This window comes from Aedes aegypti, chromosome 1 (genome assembly GCF_002204515.2).
Source record: "Aedes aegypti strain LVP_AGWG chromosome 1, AaegL5.0 Primary Assembly, whole genome shotgun sequence".
NCBI classification, from domain to species: domain Eukaryota; kingdom Metazoa; phylum Arthropoda; class Insecta; order Diptera; family Culicidae; genus Aedes; species Aedes aegypti.
The window spans coordinates 298,258,532-298,273,701 of record NC_035107.1 but is presented as its reverse complement, the minus strand read 5'-3'; the positions used below and the strand labels follow the sequence as shown (position 1 = coordinate 298,273,701).

The 15,170-nt window shown below is 42.0% G+C and overlaps 1 long non-coding RNA gene across 1 annotated transcript; it reads left to right on the top strand.

The window, feature by feature from the left end:
* Positions 1-757: 757 nt before the first annotated feature.
* Positions 758-13,717, top strand: LOC110674199. The gene is made up of 2 exons (XR_002498728.1): positions 758-2,128; positions 12,209-13,717. It is a non-coding gene; the product is annotated as an uncharacterized LOC110674199 (long non-coding RNA).
* Positions 13,718-15,170: the final 1,453 nt, after the last annotated feature.

The following is a 15,170-nucleotide window of genomic DNA, read 5'->3' as shown; positions in this document are numbered from 1 at the left end:
ACTTGCACCAGTCTTCTTCGTCAGCCAGGATGTTCACCAAAAGAGAGCTGCTCTAGGGTGCGAGCTCCTTTTATACCCCTCCAGGTAGTTGGGGTTCTATTGTGCGACGTTCATCCCATTGTCTTGCGCGAATCGGCTACAAGCTTGTTCGCCTCGGCAAATGAACTTCCGCCGCTCAGGCACTTTCGAACAGTGGCAACACTGAGTTACCCTAAAGCCCTATCAGTGGATCTACTATGCTAGTACCTCCCTTGATTTTTTTATTATGGTGTTTAATATTGGTCATGAAATTTACAATTATATATATACATATTTTTTTTCTTTTTTTTTTACAATCAGAATAAAGTGCAAAATAAAAATAACCGAAACAGATTTTCCCTGTTGGAACATTTGTCAAATGTTACAATGTTCCCCTCTTCGGAAAAAAAATTACACATTTTAATTATGGGTAATTTTAATTCAAATCTTTCGTGACGATTGATACATGATATGAGTATCACATAATTTCTTTTGGGTAGTAGGTCCGGATCGTTCATTTACTGGACGATTGTTGACGAGTTATTGTGAAACTCTTCATTTTTTTTAAGTCTCCGTGGTTACGACATGATATGCTCATTTTAATCTTTCTTTCTTCCTGAGAAAACATCTCTCTCAAATGGAAATTCAATTCTACTCGCTCAACATGTGGGGGACAACCTTACTTTGGTGAGTTTCTAAACTTACCTACTGATTCAACTCTCTCATACTTTCATTCACCAATCATTCAAACGGGATCCCTCTATTTCCATTCACTTCAGGACCTTTGGGTGGGGATTTGGAATCTGGTTTACTACTCTTAATTTCGTTTACCACGTTTGGAGATTTTTCCGAGCCAAACATCTTGTTGTACAGGGAAAAATTCGAAGCATCAATCTGACGACCAGCATCTACCAATTGCTGCAAAGTCGTGGTGGGCTTCCATAGCAGGTATTTCTTGTAGTCACCACGCATATTACGGGGTATGTTAGCATACTCTACACGTGGTTTGAACACGGCAACAGCGGTAGCGCGTAGCGCGATTAACTGGGTGTAACACCTAGCTGTTACAATTCCTTGGGTCGGGCGCGAGTTTCTAGGCAACTGATCGTCGTTAGCAACCACATATCCTAGTTGTGTTTGGGAACCGACTTCTGTTTGTATGGGTCCGATAACCGAGGGTATCTTAGCGCCAGCAACTTTCGTTGAGACGTGTCTAAGCAACTCGATGCAAAAAGGGATCCCATTAAAGTTCCGTCCGAACACTATGTCAGTTAAATCCTGAACTTCTCCGTCGTAAGCAGCTTCGATTCCTAATTCGGTGTAAATGTTACGTACTTCTGGCGCAATGGGAATACTCCTGGGGATGTATCCAAGTAATGCGCGTGTGGGTTGAAGAGCGTGCAGGTCAGCAGCTGGAGTAATTCCAACCGGCAGTCGCCACATCTCGACTCCTGGAGGGTTCGCAGCTTCATGAAGCACGGAATAGGCGGCAACGCCTGGGGACGGTGTACTACCATAAATATGGTGGGTGTCTCCATCGACGAGGCCAAAGAATCCGGCTATACCATTGACGGCGTTCTCGTTAATTTCGGGAACGCTAACATGCCATTTACGAGAATTCGGGTCTCTGACCGGACCGATAGCTGATAAGTACACAGCAATAGCCTTCGGAATACAGATTCCAGTTGGCATATGTGACTTAAAGTCAATATAAGCGGTCAGAGGGATCTCGTTCTGGTGAGCTCGTACAAAGTACAATCTCTCCCATAGCAACATCGTACAATAGTAGGTCCACATTGCTTCGCTAACATTACGAATCCAATATCTATCCTGAGACATCATGTCTCGGTAAATGGATTCCACCAGATCAAAGTACCCGGAATAATTAAGACGAAGTTCCGGTACTCGTTTTAGAAACCCCAACGCCGAAAGATCAGCGACACTGAAAGCGTCAATGTCACACGGATCGTTTTTTGGCGTGGTGAAGCTCGTAGAAAGATTTTTTGGAGTAAAATCTGGCTCTCCTTCTACGTTTGGCATTCGACGGATCCTAGGATCCGCTTGACGAGAGGGCTCATCTCGAGAGATTGGCCCTTTGCGCGGTTTAAAGGTGAATTTCGTTTTGGTTTTAGGCCCTGAAAACGCCTTTATTATCATGCGGCTTTATTATCATGCATTGACTGGATTAGTTTGGATAGAATGATGTTGTCCAGTCGGTGGTTCGTATATATCTGCTTTATTCAAAAATCATTTCCTTACGCTAGCCTACCTACTGAGTGGCGTGACACATACTTTCTGCTGTGTAAGCATTTGGTAGTTCATCGTTCTACTACGGCTGAATGTTATGATTATCCAGCATAACATTCTGTCGTTCGACTTCTACTTCTACCGATCGCGTTCCACAGGCGTAGTCAGGGGTGTATCCGCCACACGCCCTATTTATTTATTTTTAAATTTTTATCTTATAGTTGAAAATTTAAAACATTTAGTTATAATGGTTGAAACGTAAAACATTTAGTTTGAAATACATGTTTATTTTTAATTCTAATAATTTGAAATGTAAATGTGTTTAACTAATGTGATCCATTGTAGATCGCCTTTGATATCTCATATCTCCAGCTCAGTCTTCTCAAGATTCTACAGAACTAACATTAGAGATACTCATTTATGTGAAATGGAATGATATTTGTTTGGTATTATTAAAAACGTAAGTGGTAGCGAGCTCATCCGCCACACGTCCTAAAAATATTTTACTGTATTATATTGGTTATAAAATTGATGGATTTGTTATAAAAGGTTTTGTCCTACTTTTATGAATTAAATCTACCTTATCTTTTATTCGAATCGCTACATTCGGTCCTCTGTCTTCTACTACAGGGTACGGTCCCTCATATACTGTACTAAACTTGTTCCCTGTTTCATTTTTTATTAACAATAACTGTCCAGTGACATAGTGTAATTCTTTTGTGTTTGTATTTAATTTTAGAGTTCTTCTTGTTTTTGCTTCAGTTAATGATTTGTGTGCTGCTTGTTGTGTTGCTTGAATTTTTATTTTTAGTAATTTTGAATAATCGTCCAAATTGTAAATGGGTGTCAGAATCGGAGGAGGATCGCTTAAACTTGATGGCAGTTTACAATGTTTTCCAAACACTAACTCAAATGGAGTTTTTTCAGTCTCCAGATGAGTTGTGGTATTATACGCAAATTGATAAAACTTGGTCCATGATGACCATTCTCCAGGATTTCCTGCTGCATAGATTCTCAAAAAATTTCCTAAACTCTTATGCGAGTTTTCCAATGCGCCTATCGACTGATGGTGATAAGCAGTTGAATTTAATTTAGAAATTTTTAAAAGTTCACAAATTTTTGTAAATAACTCTGACATAAATTCTGTTCCTCGATCAGTAGCAATTTCATCGGGAACTCCATAATTTAATATAACATTCTCTACAAAAGCTTTAGCAACAATTTTGGTTGATTTGTTTAATATTGGTGTCGCAGTGATGAATTTTGTCAATTCACACTGTGTTGTTAGTATGTATGAATGACCTTCATAACTAGACACAAGTGGTCCAACCAAATCTAAATAGATTTTGCTGAATGCACTATTTACCGTTGTTGTTACGATCTGTGGTACATTTTTGGGTTTTATGTGTTTATTTTTCTGGCAAGATTCGCAAGACTTTATGAAATTGGAAATATCCTTTTTCATAGTCGACCAAAAATATCGCCTTTGTATGTTCTTTAGTGTTTTCGCGATACCTGCATGGCCTGCCGTAGGCAGTAAATGAAAATCATTTATTATGAGATCTTTCTCCATTTTACTTTCAATGTGCTTTATCTTCTGATCCATTATTCTCAATGGTGGCATGCCATTATTTAAGTTGTTGGTATGTATCATGTTGTAAAATTGTTTTCCTGGATCAGTATTCTTTATTTCGAGCTCGTTTATTTTGTTTATTTTGCACATTTCTTTCAGCATTACTACTATCCGCCGTAGCTGGATTAGAGTCTTAGCTGGATTAATTTTAATTTGATGTTTTGGAGCATCAAATCTTACTTCAGGTATTACTTTGTTTTCATTAAAGATTACTTCGATTGACAATCCTGATAATGAATGCTGGCCAGCCATTTCATTATTTGGATCCCCATCAGAATTCTCTTTTGCTGATTTACTTCGCGTGGTCACTAGAACATCTTGGTCAACTTTCTTGTTTATTTCTTTTAAATTGTCGCTTGTCATCCTAGATAAGGCGTCTGCCAATACGTTGTCTTTTCCTGGAATATACGTTATACTAAAATCATACTCTTCCAGTGCTAACCTGAATTTAGTTAGCCTACTAGAAGGTTCCTTCATTGAAAACAAATAGACTAATGGTCTGTGGTCTGTTTCCAAATCAAACTTTCTTCCATACAGATATGGTCTGAAATGCTTGATCGCCCAAACTACAGCCAATAGTTCCTTTTCAATAGTTCCATAATTTAATTCTGATTTGTTCAGTGCTCTGGATGCATATGCTACTGGTCTTCCGTTTTTTCGGTTAGACAGCACTGCTCCCAAAGCATACCCTGACGCATCAGTTTGCAATTTAAAAGAATTTTCAAAATCCGGGTAATCCAAAATTGGTGGGTTAACAAAATTAGTTTTCAATATTTCGAAGCTTTGTTGACATTCTGGTATCCATTTCAATACTACACCTTTCCTTGTCAACTGATTCAATGGAATACAAATCCTTGAAAAATCTTTTATGTGCTTTCGATAGTCGTTGGCGAAAGCAACAAAACGTTTAACTTCATCGGCTGTTTTAGGTACAAGCCAATTTTTTATACTTTCTATCTTCGAAGGATCAGGTCGAACTCCTTCTTCCGATATGAAATGTCCCAAATAAAGCAACTCTTGCTGCAAAAAATTGCACTTAGCGGGATTTAATTTAAGATTAACTCCCCTAAGTCTTTCAAAAATAGCAATAAGGTTCTTATTGTGTTCTTCTAGTGTCTTGCCAAAAACTATTATATCGTCTAGATAAACTAAACATTTCATATTCAGTCCCGACATCGCGACTGTCATTAATCTTGAAAAAGTTGAGGGACTAATTTTTAATCCCATTGGCAGCCTGGTCATTTGAAATTGACCAGTGGCTGTTGAAAAAGCTGTTATAGGTCTACTTTTAGGATCTATCTCACATTGATAGTATCCCTGCGAGAGATCCAAGTGCGTGAAGTACTTGGCCCCTGCCAGAGAATCTATAATGTCTTCGATATTTCCTAATTCAAACCTATCATCTTGAAGGGAATTGTTTACCTTTCGGTAATCAATTACCATCCTCCATTTTTTTTGTCATCGCATGACTTTTTGGGTACGAGGAGCACCGGGCTATTCCATTCGGAACGGGCTTCCTCTATTATACCACTGTCAGTCATATTTTTAATTTGTTTGGCAATTTCTTCTTTTTGTGATTGTGGCAACCGATATGGTTTTGTGTATACTGGTTGCGTATTTTGCTTAACGGCAATCGATGGTGATAAAATTTTGGTTACCGATAGCTTATCGTCTGATAGACAAAATATATCGTTGTACTTCAGACAAATTTTTCGAATCGTGGCTTTTTCCTCACGAGATAAGTGATTAATTTTTAATTCCTTTAACAATTTTTCAGCTCTATTCGAGTCAGTTTTGACATCATCAAGTTGAATTATATTATATTGATCAAGCTTTTCCATTTTTGGTTGCAGTTCATGCAAAAGAACTGTTTTTCTTAATACATTTAAAATTTTTACTGGGATCTTCCCATTGTTAGGTTTTACAATTGAATTAGCTATAAAAACTTATGGTTTGACTTCCTCACTTAATAACACCTGAGGTTCGTTTACATTTACCTCTACAAATGCTGTGATCTCCGTTCTAGCGGGTACACATATAAATGACATATTTGGTGTGTTGAATGGTATTTTAATTTTGCAATTGTTTACGTATGCAATTAGTGTTTGTTCCTTGAAGTTTAATATTGTTTCATACTTGTACAAGAAATGTTTTCCAAGCAAGGCAGGTATGCTAGGGGGTAATCCCTTGACAACATAAGCCTTGATTCCAAAAACTGTTTGTCCATAGCAAAGACAAATATTAATACTTCCTGACGACAAAGTTGAACCATTTATTCCTCTTATTTTAATTTTGTCATTTTTGTCAATTGCTGTTTCACGGGGAACAAGATGTGCTGAAATAATAGAACAACTTGCTCCACTGTCTAAAATAAATGGTACCTGTTCATTTTTGATGTTGAATGTTATCGATGGTAGCCTTTTCCCTACATTACTCACGAAAAAGCTCGATAATATTCGCAACATCTTCTTCCTGTTGTTGATTTGGTCGCTGTTGAGGTTCTTGGACAGCTACATTGGCATGTCCGTGTCTACCTCTGTTGTTGTTACCACGGTTTTGTTGTGGATAGTTGTTATTATTGTTGGGTTGTTGTCTATTTCCGGGAGGTTGCTGGTTATGGTAGAAGCCTCTACCTCGGCCTCTGCCATAACCGAAACCTCTTGCTCTGCTTCCTCTTCTTGTCCGAAAATTAGAACTTCTTCCCCGATAGTTTCCTCTATAAAATCTTGAGGGGCCGGCATGCATCCACATAGCCGTTTCCTCCTCATTGGTGTGCACCTCCAGAGCATCACTTATCGCTCTGGTAAGTGTGCCTGGATTCCTTGCCTTGAGGAAAAATTGCGTCCTAGAGTCCTTCAAACCCTGCATGAAGTTTCGGATCGCGATGGGTTGTACGATGGCCTCAGCCACCGCCTCATCTGCGAATGTTCCGTTGGAGACGTGAGCAGCTGCAAGCTTTGCTGCTAGCTCACCAATCTCCTTCCCGTAGTCCGTTAAAGTTTTCTTGTTTTGTTTGATCGTGGCCATTTCCGACTCAATGGCCTGCGGACTAAATTTTACAGAAAATTTAATTTTTAGAAGCCTTTTGGCTTCGGCCATGGTCACCGCCGTGTTTATTACACCGTGCGCGGGACCAGTCAATCGAGTTTTTACAAATTTCAAAATTTCGATTTCTGGAACTCCATCGTTATAATCTTTAAGGAGGTCCAGAGTTTCAAAAAAACTGGAAAGCTTTTCAGCTTCCCCGTTGAATTTATCTACCAGCTTTAGGGCAGTGCCCAAATCTAGTTTTGGAGCCATCTTGGGTAAGGTTTCTTCCCCGTCTGATGATTCCGAGTGGTCCTCCTCTGAGTCTGATTCTTCACTAATAATCTTTTGAATGGATAGGTCCTTTTTGTTTGAACTTTTTAATAATTTGATACAATCATTTATGATCACTCTCAGATCTCTATATTGTTTTGATAGATTTACTCTTACTTTTTTATATTTTACTATGATTCTCAATCTATCTTTGAGTTTTAGTAATTCTTTAATCTTGCTATTTTTTTTCTCTAGTCCGAAATTACATTTTTTCAAGCTAGTATGCAATCTTAAAATTGCATCTTGGATTATAAAAAATCTATCCATTCAAAAGATATCATTTTTTTTTAAATTTTGGTTTACTCACACATTTCTGTTTTTCTCTCTTTTGTTTATCGTTAATCTTCTTCTTTTTCCTTAGTTTTTCATGTTTTTGGTTGTTTTGATTTCGTTATCCTTGTTACCTAAAATAAATTTTTTTTTTGTGTAAATGTTTTTTTTTTTTAAATTTACCAGTTTATTTCGTTACTCCCCCTGCTCTGTTGTTGTTAATAATTTTCCATTGTCTGGTTGAGTTCTCGATATTCAAACAACAGCGTCTCGCGCCATCCCGTCCGGGTGCTTTGTGGCTCGATTTTCGCTAATGCTGCTGCTGCAACTCCAAATACGGCCTCACCTATTTGCTGTTTGGCCTGGACTTCCTCGTAGCTAATCAATATCAGTTTCCTCGTGCAGCGTCCGTTTCTCTGCCATTGTTCATCTCTTTGCGGGGTTAGTCCGAAACGAGAACTTCTTCTTTTCGATTGGTTTATCAAGCCGATTGTTTTTCTCTGACGAGCACTTTACTGTTTCTCGATGCAACGAGTCACTGTGTACCGCGTAATCGTAAAAATCTCTTAAAATTTTAGTTTTTTGACATTTGACACGAAAAATAAAATTAACGGAGCACCAGAAAACTAGTCTTTTTCATGTTTCACTTGTTACGTTGGTTTCTCGTTTTCACTTATTAAGCTGGGAGCGTCGCCAGCCGTGCCGTACGTTCGGCAACCCGCTCAGTTTGCTGGCGGTGGCACCTGATAATACTCTTTGCCAATATGTAGCCCACGGCTACGCCAGCCATTACGCAAAGTGCAATGGTTTGTGCTACGTGGTGACCATTCGGTGCTGACGCGGTGATGGTTGGGGCGACGATTTCGTCAGCCGAAAACCAACCCATCGTTTCAGTAAGTTTTTCCCATGCGATTTAATTTGCAATTAATGTCACGCGTACTGTTCATTCTGGTACACAACTGTTACGGTGATATCGGCCTCAAACACTTCTTTTTTCAAAACTTTTCATTACACTTGAGTGTAGAATACTTTCACTTAGTGCTAAACACTAATTTATGGTCTTAATACTGGCTTAGGATCGCCATGCATTGACTGGATTAGTTTGGATAGAATGATGTTGTCCAGTCGGTGGTTCGTATATATCTGCTTTATTCAAAAATCATTTCCTTACGCTAGCCTACCTACTGAGTGGCGTGACACATACTTTCTGCTGTGTAAGCATTTGGTAGTTCATCGTTCTACAACGGCTGAATGTTATGATTATCCAGCATAACATTCTGTGGTTCGACTTCTACTTCTACCGATCGCGTTCCACAGGCGTAGTCAGGGGTGTATCCGCCACAGTACAATCTCTCCCATAGCAACATCGTACAATAGTAGGTCCACATTGCTTCGCTAACATTACGAATCCAATATCTATCCTGAGGCATCATGTCTCGGTAAATGGATTCCACCAGATCAAAGTACCCGGAATAATTAAGACGAAGTTCCGGTACTCGTTTTAGAAACCCCAACGCCGAAAGATCAGCGACACTGAAAGCGTCAATGTCACACGGATCGTTTTTTGGCGTGGTGAAGCTCGTAGAAAGATTTTTTGGAGTAAAATCTGGCTCTCCTTCTACGTTTGGCATTCGACGGATCCTAGGATCCGCTTGACGAGAGGGCTCATCTCGAGAGATTGGCCCTTTGCGCGGTTTAAAGGTGAATTTCCTTTTGGTTTTAGGCTCTGAAAATACCGCGGAAGCGGCGGCTTTATTATCAATTGGGTTTTCCATGTTGACAATAAGAGGCGACTATCCAGTCTTTTCCTAATCACGAATGTAAAAAGGGGGGGCCAATTGTTACTACCGATGACGCCCACGCGTCTATGGCATGGACGTCCTCACGTCCCGAGCTAGCTCACCTGTAATTCTGCCTCTCAGGGTCGGCACACGTGTTTGGGGAATACTCACCGTAACAGACCTCGATCGTTCTCAACCTGTAAATCTTTCTTTCGGTTTTACAAATTCTAAACACCAAGCTTTTCCATTTAAAATATAATCTAACTCTACTCAATCTTTTGGGGGGGGGGGTTAATTTGATCTGATTTTGATTATTCTTGGCCTAGCTCACTGCTCGAGTTACCTTGACCTTGAAGGCTGGAACCGATGACTGCCGGATCTTTCTGGAGCGCTTCACCCGTACCAGGGCTGGGTTTCGTTCCAAAACGTGGAACGAGGTGCTGGGCCGTGTATAACGAATGGCCACGGTCGTTTCGTGACGTTACGACCGGCTCAGTGCACCTGGGAGAGACGGTTCACTTCACTACGACACTATCTTGTTCACGTACTTGACCGGATAACGCACTTTACGGACAGTCTATGTAGTCGATTCAAGACTTGCACACCGGATTTTCACTATAGCTGGCCCCAACGTGGCGATAAGGGGGTCCAGTCTACTCGAATAATCTACCGGATGGGTGATATGATCACTACACACACAACTACTGTCCGGATCGTAACACTTTTGAGACTCACTGAGGATTATCACTTTTTGAGCACTTTGGATTAGTATACTTGCACCAGTCTTCTTCGTCAGCCAGGATGTTCACCAAAAGAGAGCTGCTCTAGGGTGCGAGCTCCTTTTATACCCCTCCAGGTAGTTGGGGTTCTATTGTGCGACGTTCATCCCATTGTCTTGCGCGAATCGGCTACAAGCTTGTTCGCCTCGGCAAATGAACTTCCGCCGCTCAGGCACTTTCGAACAGTGGCAACACTGAGTTACCCTAAAGCCCTATCAGTGGATCTACTATGCTAGTACCTCCCTTGATTTTTTTATTATGGTGTTTAATATTGGTCATGAAATTTACAATTATATATATACATATTTTTTTTCTTTTTTTTTTACAATCAGAATAAAGTGCAAAATAAAAATAACCGAAACAGATTTTCCCTGTTGGAACATTTGTCAAATGTTACAATGTTCCCCTCTTCGGAAAAAAATTACACATTTTAATTATGGATAATTTTAATTCAAATCTTTCGTGACGATTGATACATGATATGAGTATCACATAATTTCTTTTGGGTAGTAGGTCCGGATCGTTCATTTACTGGACGATTGTTGACGAGTTATTGTGAAACTCTTCATTTTTTTTAAGTCTCCGTGGTTACGACATGATATGCTCATTTTAATCTTTCTTTCTTCCTGAGAAAACATCTCTCTCAAATGGAAATTCAATTCTACTCGCTCAACATGTGGGGGACAACCTTACTTTGGTGAGTTTCTAAACTTACCTACTGATTCAACTCTCTCATACTTTCATTCACCAATCATTCAAACGGGATCCCTCTATTTCCATTCACTCCAGGACCTTTGGGTGGGGATTTGGAATCTGGTTTACTACTCTTGATTTCGTTTACCACGTTTGGAGATTTTTCCGAGCCAAACATCTTGTTGCACAGGGAAAAATTCGAAGCATCAATCTGACGACCAGCATCTACCAATTGCTGCAAAGTCGTGGTGGGCTTCCATAGCAGGTATTTCTTGTAGTCACCACGCATATTACGGGGTATGTTAGCATACTCTACACGTGGTTTGAACACGGCAACAGCGGTAGCGCGTAGCGCGATTAACTGGGTGTAACACCTAGCTGTTACAATTCCTTGGGTCGGGCGCGAGTTTCTAGGCAACTGATCGTCGTTAGCAACCACATATCCTAGTTGTGTTTGGGAACCGACTTCTGTTTGTATGGGTCCGATAACCGAGGGTATCTTAGCGCCAGCAACTTTCGTTGAGACGTGTCTAAGCAACTCGATGCAAAAAGGGATCCCATTAAAGTTCCGTCCGAACACTATGTCAGTTAAATCCTGAACTTCTCCGTCGTAAGCAGCTTCGATTCCTAATTCGGTGTAAATGTTACGTACTTCTGGCGTAATGGGAATACTCCTGAGGATGTATCCAAGTAATGCGCGTGTGGGTTGAAGAGCGTGCAGGTCAGCAGCTGGAGTAATTCCAACCGGCAGTCGCCACATCTCGACTCCTGGAGGGTTCGCAGCTTCATGAAGCACGGAATAGGCGGCAACGCCTGGGGACGGTGTACTACCATAAATATGGTGGGTGTCTCCATCGACGAGGCCAAAGAATCCGGCTATACCATTGACGGCGTTCTCGTTAATTTCGGGAACGCTAACATGCCATTTACGAGAATTCGGGTCTCTGACCGGACCGATAGCTGATAAGTACACAGCAATAGCCTTCGGAATACAGATTCCAGTTGGCATATGTGACTTAAAGTCAATATAAGCGGTCAGAGGGATCTCGTTCTGGTGAGCTCGTACAAAGTACAATCTCTCCCATAGCAACATCGTACAATAGTAGGTCCACATTGCTTCGCTAACATTACGAATCCAATATCTATCCTGAGACATCATGTCTCGGTAAATGGATTCCACCAGATCAAAGTACCCGGAATAATTAAGACGAAGTTCTGGTACTCGTTTTAGAAACCCCAACGCCGAAAGATCAGCGACACTGAAAGCGTCAATGTCACACGGATCGTTTTTTGGCGTGGTGAAGCTCGTAGAAAGATTTTTTGGAGTAAAATCTGGCTCTCCTTCTACGTTTGGCATTCGACGGATCCTAGGATCCGCTTGACGAGAGGGCTCATCTCGAGAGATTGGCCCTTTGCGCGGTTTAAAGGTGAATTTCCTTTTGGTTTTAGGCTCTGAAAACGCCGCGGAAGCGGCGGCTTTATTATCAATTGGGTTTTCCATGTTGACAATAAGAGGCGACTATCCAGTCTTTTCCTAATCACGAATGTAAAAAGGGGGGGCCAATTGTTACTACCGATGACGCCCACGCGTCTATGGCATGGACGTCCTCACGTCCCGAGCTAGCTCACCTGTAATTCTGCCTCTCAGGGTCGGCACACGTGTTTGGGGAATACTCACCGTAACAGACCTCGATCGTTCTCAACCTGTAAATCTTTCTTTCGGTTTTACAAATTCTAAACACCAAGCTTTTCCATTTAAAATATAATCTAACTCTACTCAATCTTTTGGGGGGGGGGGGGGGGGTTAATTTGATCTGATTTTGATTATTCTTGGTCTAGCTCACTGCTCGAGTTACCTTGACCTTGAAGGCTGGAACCGATGACTGCCGGATCTTTCTGGAGCGCTTCACCCGTACCAGGGCTGGGTTTCGTTCCAAAACGTGGAACGAGGTGCTGGGCTGTGTATAACGAATGGCCACGGTCGTTTCGTGACGTTATGACCGGCTCAGTGCACCTGGGAGAGACGGTTCACTTCACTACGACACTATCTTGTTCACGTACTTGACCGGATAACGCACTTTACGGACAGTCTATGTAGTCGATTCAAGACTTGCACACCGGATTTTCACTATAGCTGGCCCCAACGTGGCGATAAGGGGGTCCAGTCTACTCGAATAATCTACCGGATGGGTGATATGATCACTATACACACAACAGCGGTAGCGCGTAGCGCGATTAACTGGGTGTAACACCTAGCTGTTACAATTCCTTGGGTCGGGCGCGAGTTTCTAGGCAACTGATCGTCGTTAGCAACCACATATCCTAGTTGTGTTTGGGAACCGACTTCTGTTTCTATGGGTCCGATAACCGAGGGTATCTTAGCGCCAGCAACTTTCGTTGAGACGTGTCTAAGCAACTCGATGCAAAAAGGGATCCCATTAAAGTTCCGTCCGAACACTATGTCAGTTAAATTCTGAACTTCTCCGTCGTAAGCAGCTTCGATTCCTAATTCGGTGTAAATGTTACGTACTTCTGGCGTAATGGGAATACTCCTGGGGATGTATCCAAGTAATGCGCGTGTGGGTTGAAGAGCGTGCAGGTCAGCAGCTGGAGTAATTCCAACCGGCAGTCGCCACATCTCGACTCCTGGAGGGTTCGCAGCTTCATGAAGCACGGAATAGGCGGCAACGCCTGGGGACGGTGTACTACCATAAATATGGTGGGTGTCTCCATCGACGAGGCCAAAGAATCCGGCTATACCATTGACGGCGTTCTCGTTAATTTCGGGAACGCTAACATGCCATTTACGAGAATTCGGGTCTCTGACCGGACCGATAGCTGATAAGTACACAGCAATAGCCTTCGGAATACAGATTCCAGTTGGCATATGTGACTTAAAGTCAATATAAGCGGTCAGAGGGATCTCGTTCTGGTGAGCTCGTACAAAGTACAATCTCTCCCATAGCAACATCGTACAATAGTAGGTCCACATTGCTTCGCTAACATTACGAATCCAATATCTATCCTGAGACATCATGTCTCGGTAAATGGATTCCACCAGATCAAAGTACCCGGAATAATTAAGACGAAGTTCTGGTACTCGTTTTAGAAACCCCAACGCCGAAAGATCAGCGACACTGAAAGCGTCAATGTCACACGGATCGTTTTTTGGCGTGGTGAAGCTCGTAGAAAGATTTTTTGGAGTAAAATCTGGCTCTCCTTCTACGTTTGGCATTCGACGGATCCTAGGATCCGCTTGACTAGAGGGCTCATCTCGAGAGATTGGCCCTTTGCGCGGTTTGAAGGTGAATTTCCTTTTGGTTTTAGGCTCTGAAAACGCCGCGGAAGCGGCGGCTTTATTATCAATTGGGTTTTCCATGTTGACAATAAGAGGCGACTATCCAGTCTTTTCCTAATCACGAATGTAGAAAGGGGGGGCCAATTGTTACTACCGATGACGCCCACGCGTCTATGGCATGGACGTCCTCACGTCCCGAGCTAGCTCACCTGTAATTCTGCCTCTCAGGGTCGGCACACGTGTTTGGGGAATACTCACCGTAACAGACCTCGATCGTTCTCAACCTGTAAATCTTTCTTTCGGTTTTACAAATTCTAAACATCAAGCTTTTCCATTTAAAATATAATCTAACTCTACTCAATCTTTTGGGGGGGGGGGGGTTAATTTGATCTGATTTTGATTATTCTTGGCCTAGCTCACTGCTCGAGTTACCTTGATCTTGAAGGCTGGAACCGATGACTGCCGGATCTTTCTGGAGCGCTTCACCCGTACCAGGGCTGGGTTTCGTTCCAAAACGTGGAACGAGGTGCTGGGCCGTGTATAACGAATGGCCACGGTCGTTTCGTGACGTTACGACCGGCTCAGTGCACCTGGGAGAGACGGTTCACTTCACTACGACACTATCTTGTTCACGTACTTGACCGGATAACGCACTTTACGGACAGTCTATGTAGTCGATTCAAGACTTGCACACCGGATTTTCACTATAGCTGGCCCCAACGTGGCGATAAGGGGGTCCAGTCTACTCGAATAATCTACCGGATGGGTGATATGATCACTACACACACAACAGCGGTAGCGCGAGTTCAATTTTCACGGGTGGAAGTTTCTTTTTAAAAAAAAGCTACTTAACTACCCTAGAGCCGAAATCGAACTTAACTTTTATTACAATCTATCCATTAACTACACTTCATTTGCCTGCACTAGCACTTTTCGTCGTCGCATATCGAAACAGCTGGATCGCGTCGATGACCGATGGTTACATCCGCCCCGATGCCGTCGTCAGCAATCTCCACTGCACCCATTCTGGCGGCTCCGTTACCGACTCGCTGCAGCTGGGTCGTCAGCATTTTTGGTTAACGCCAACCGGG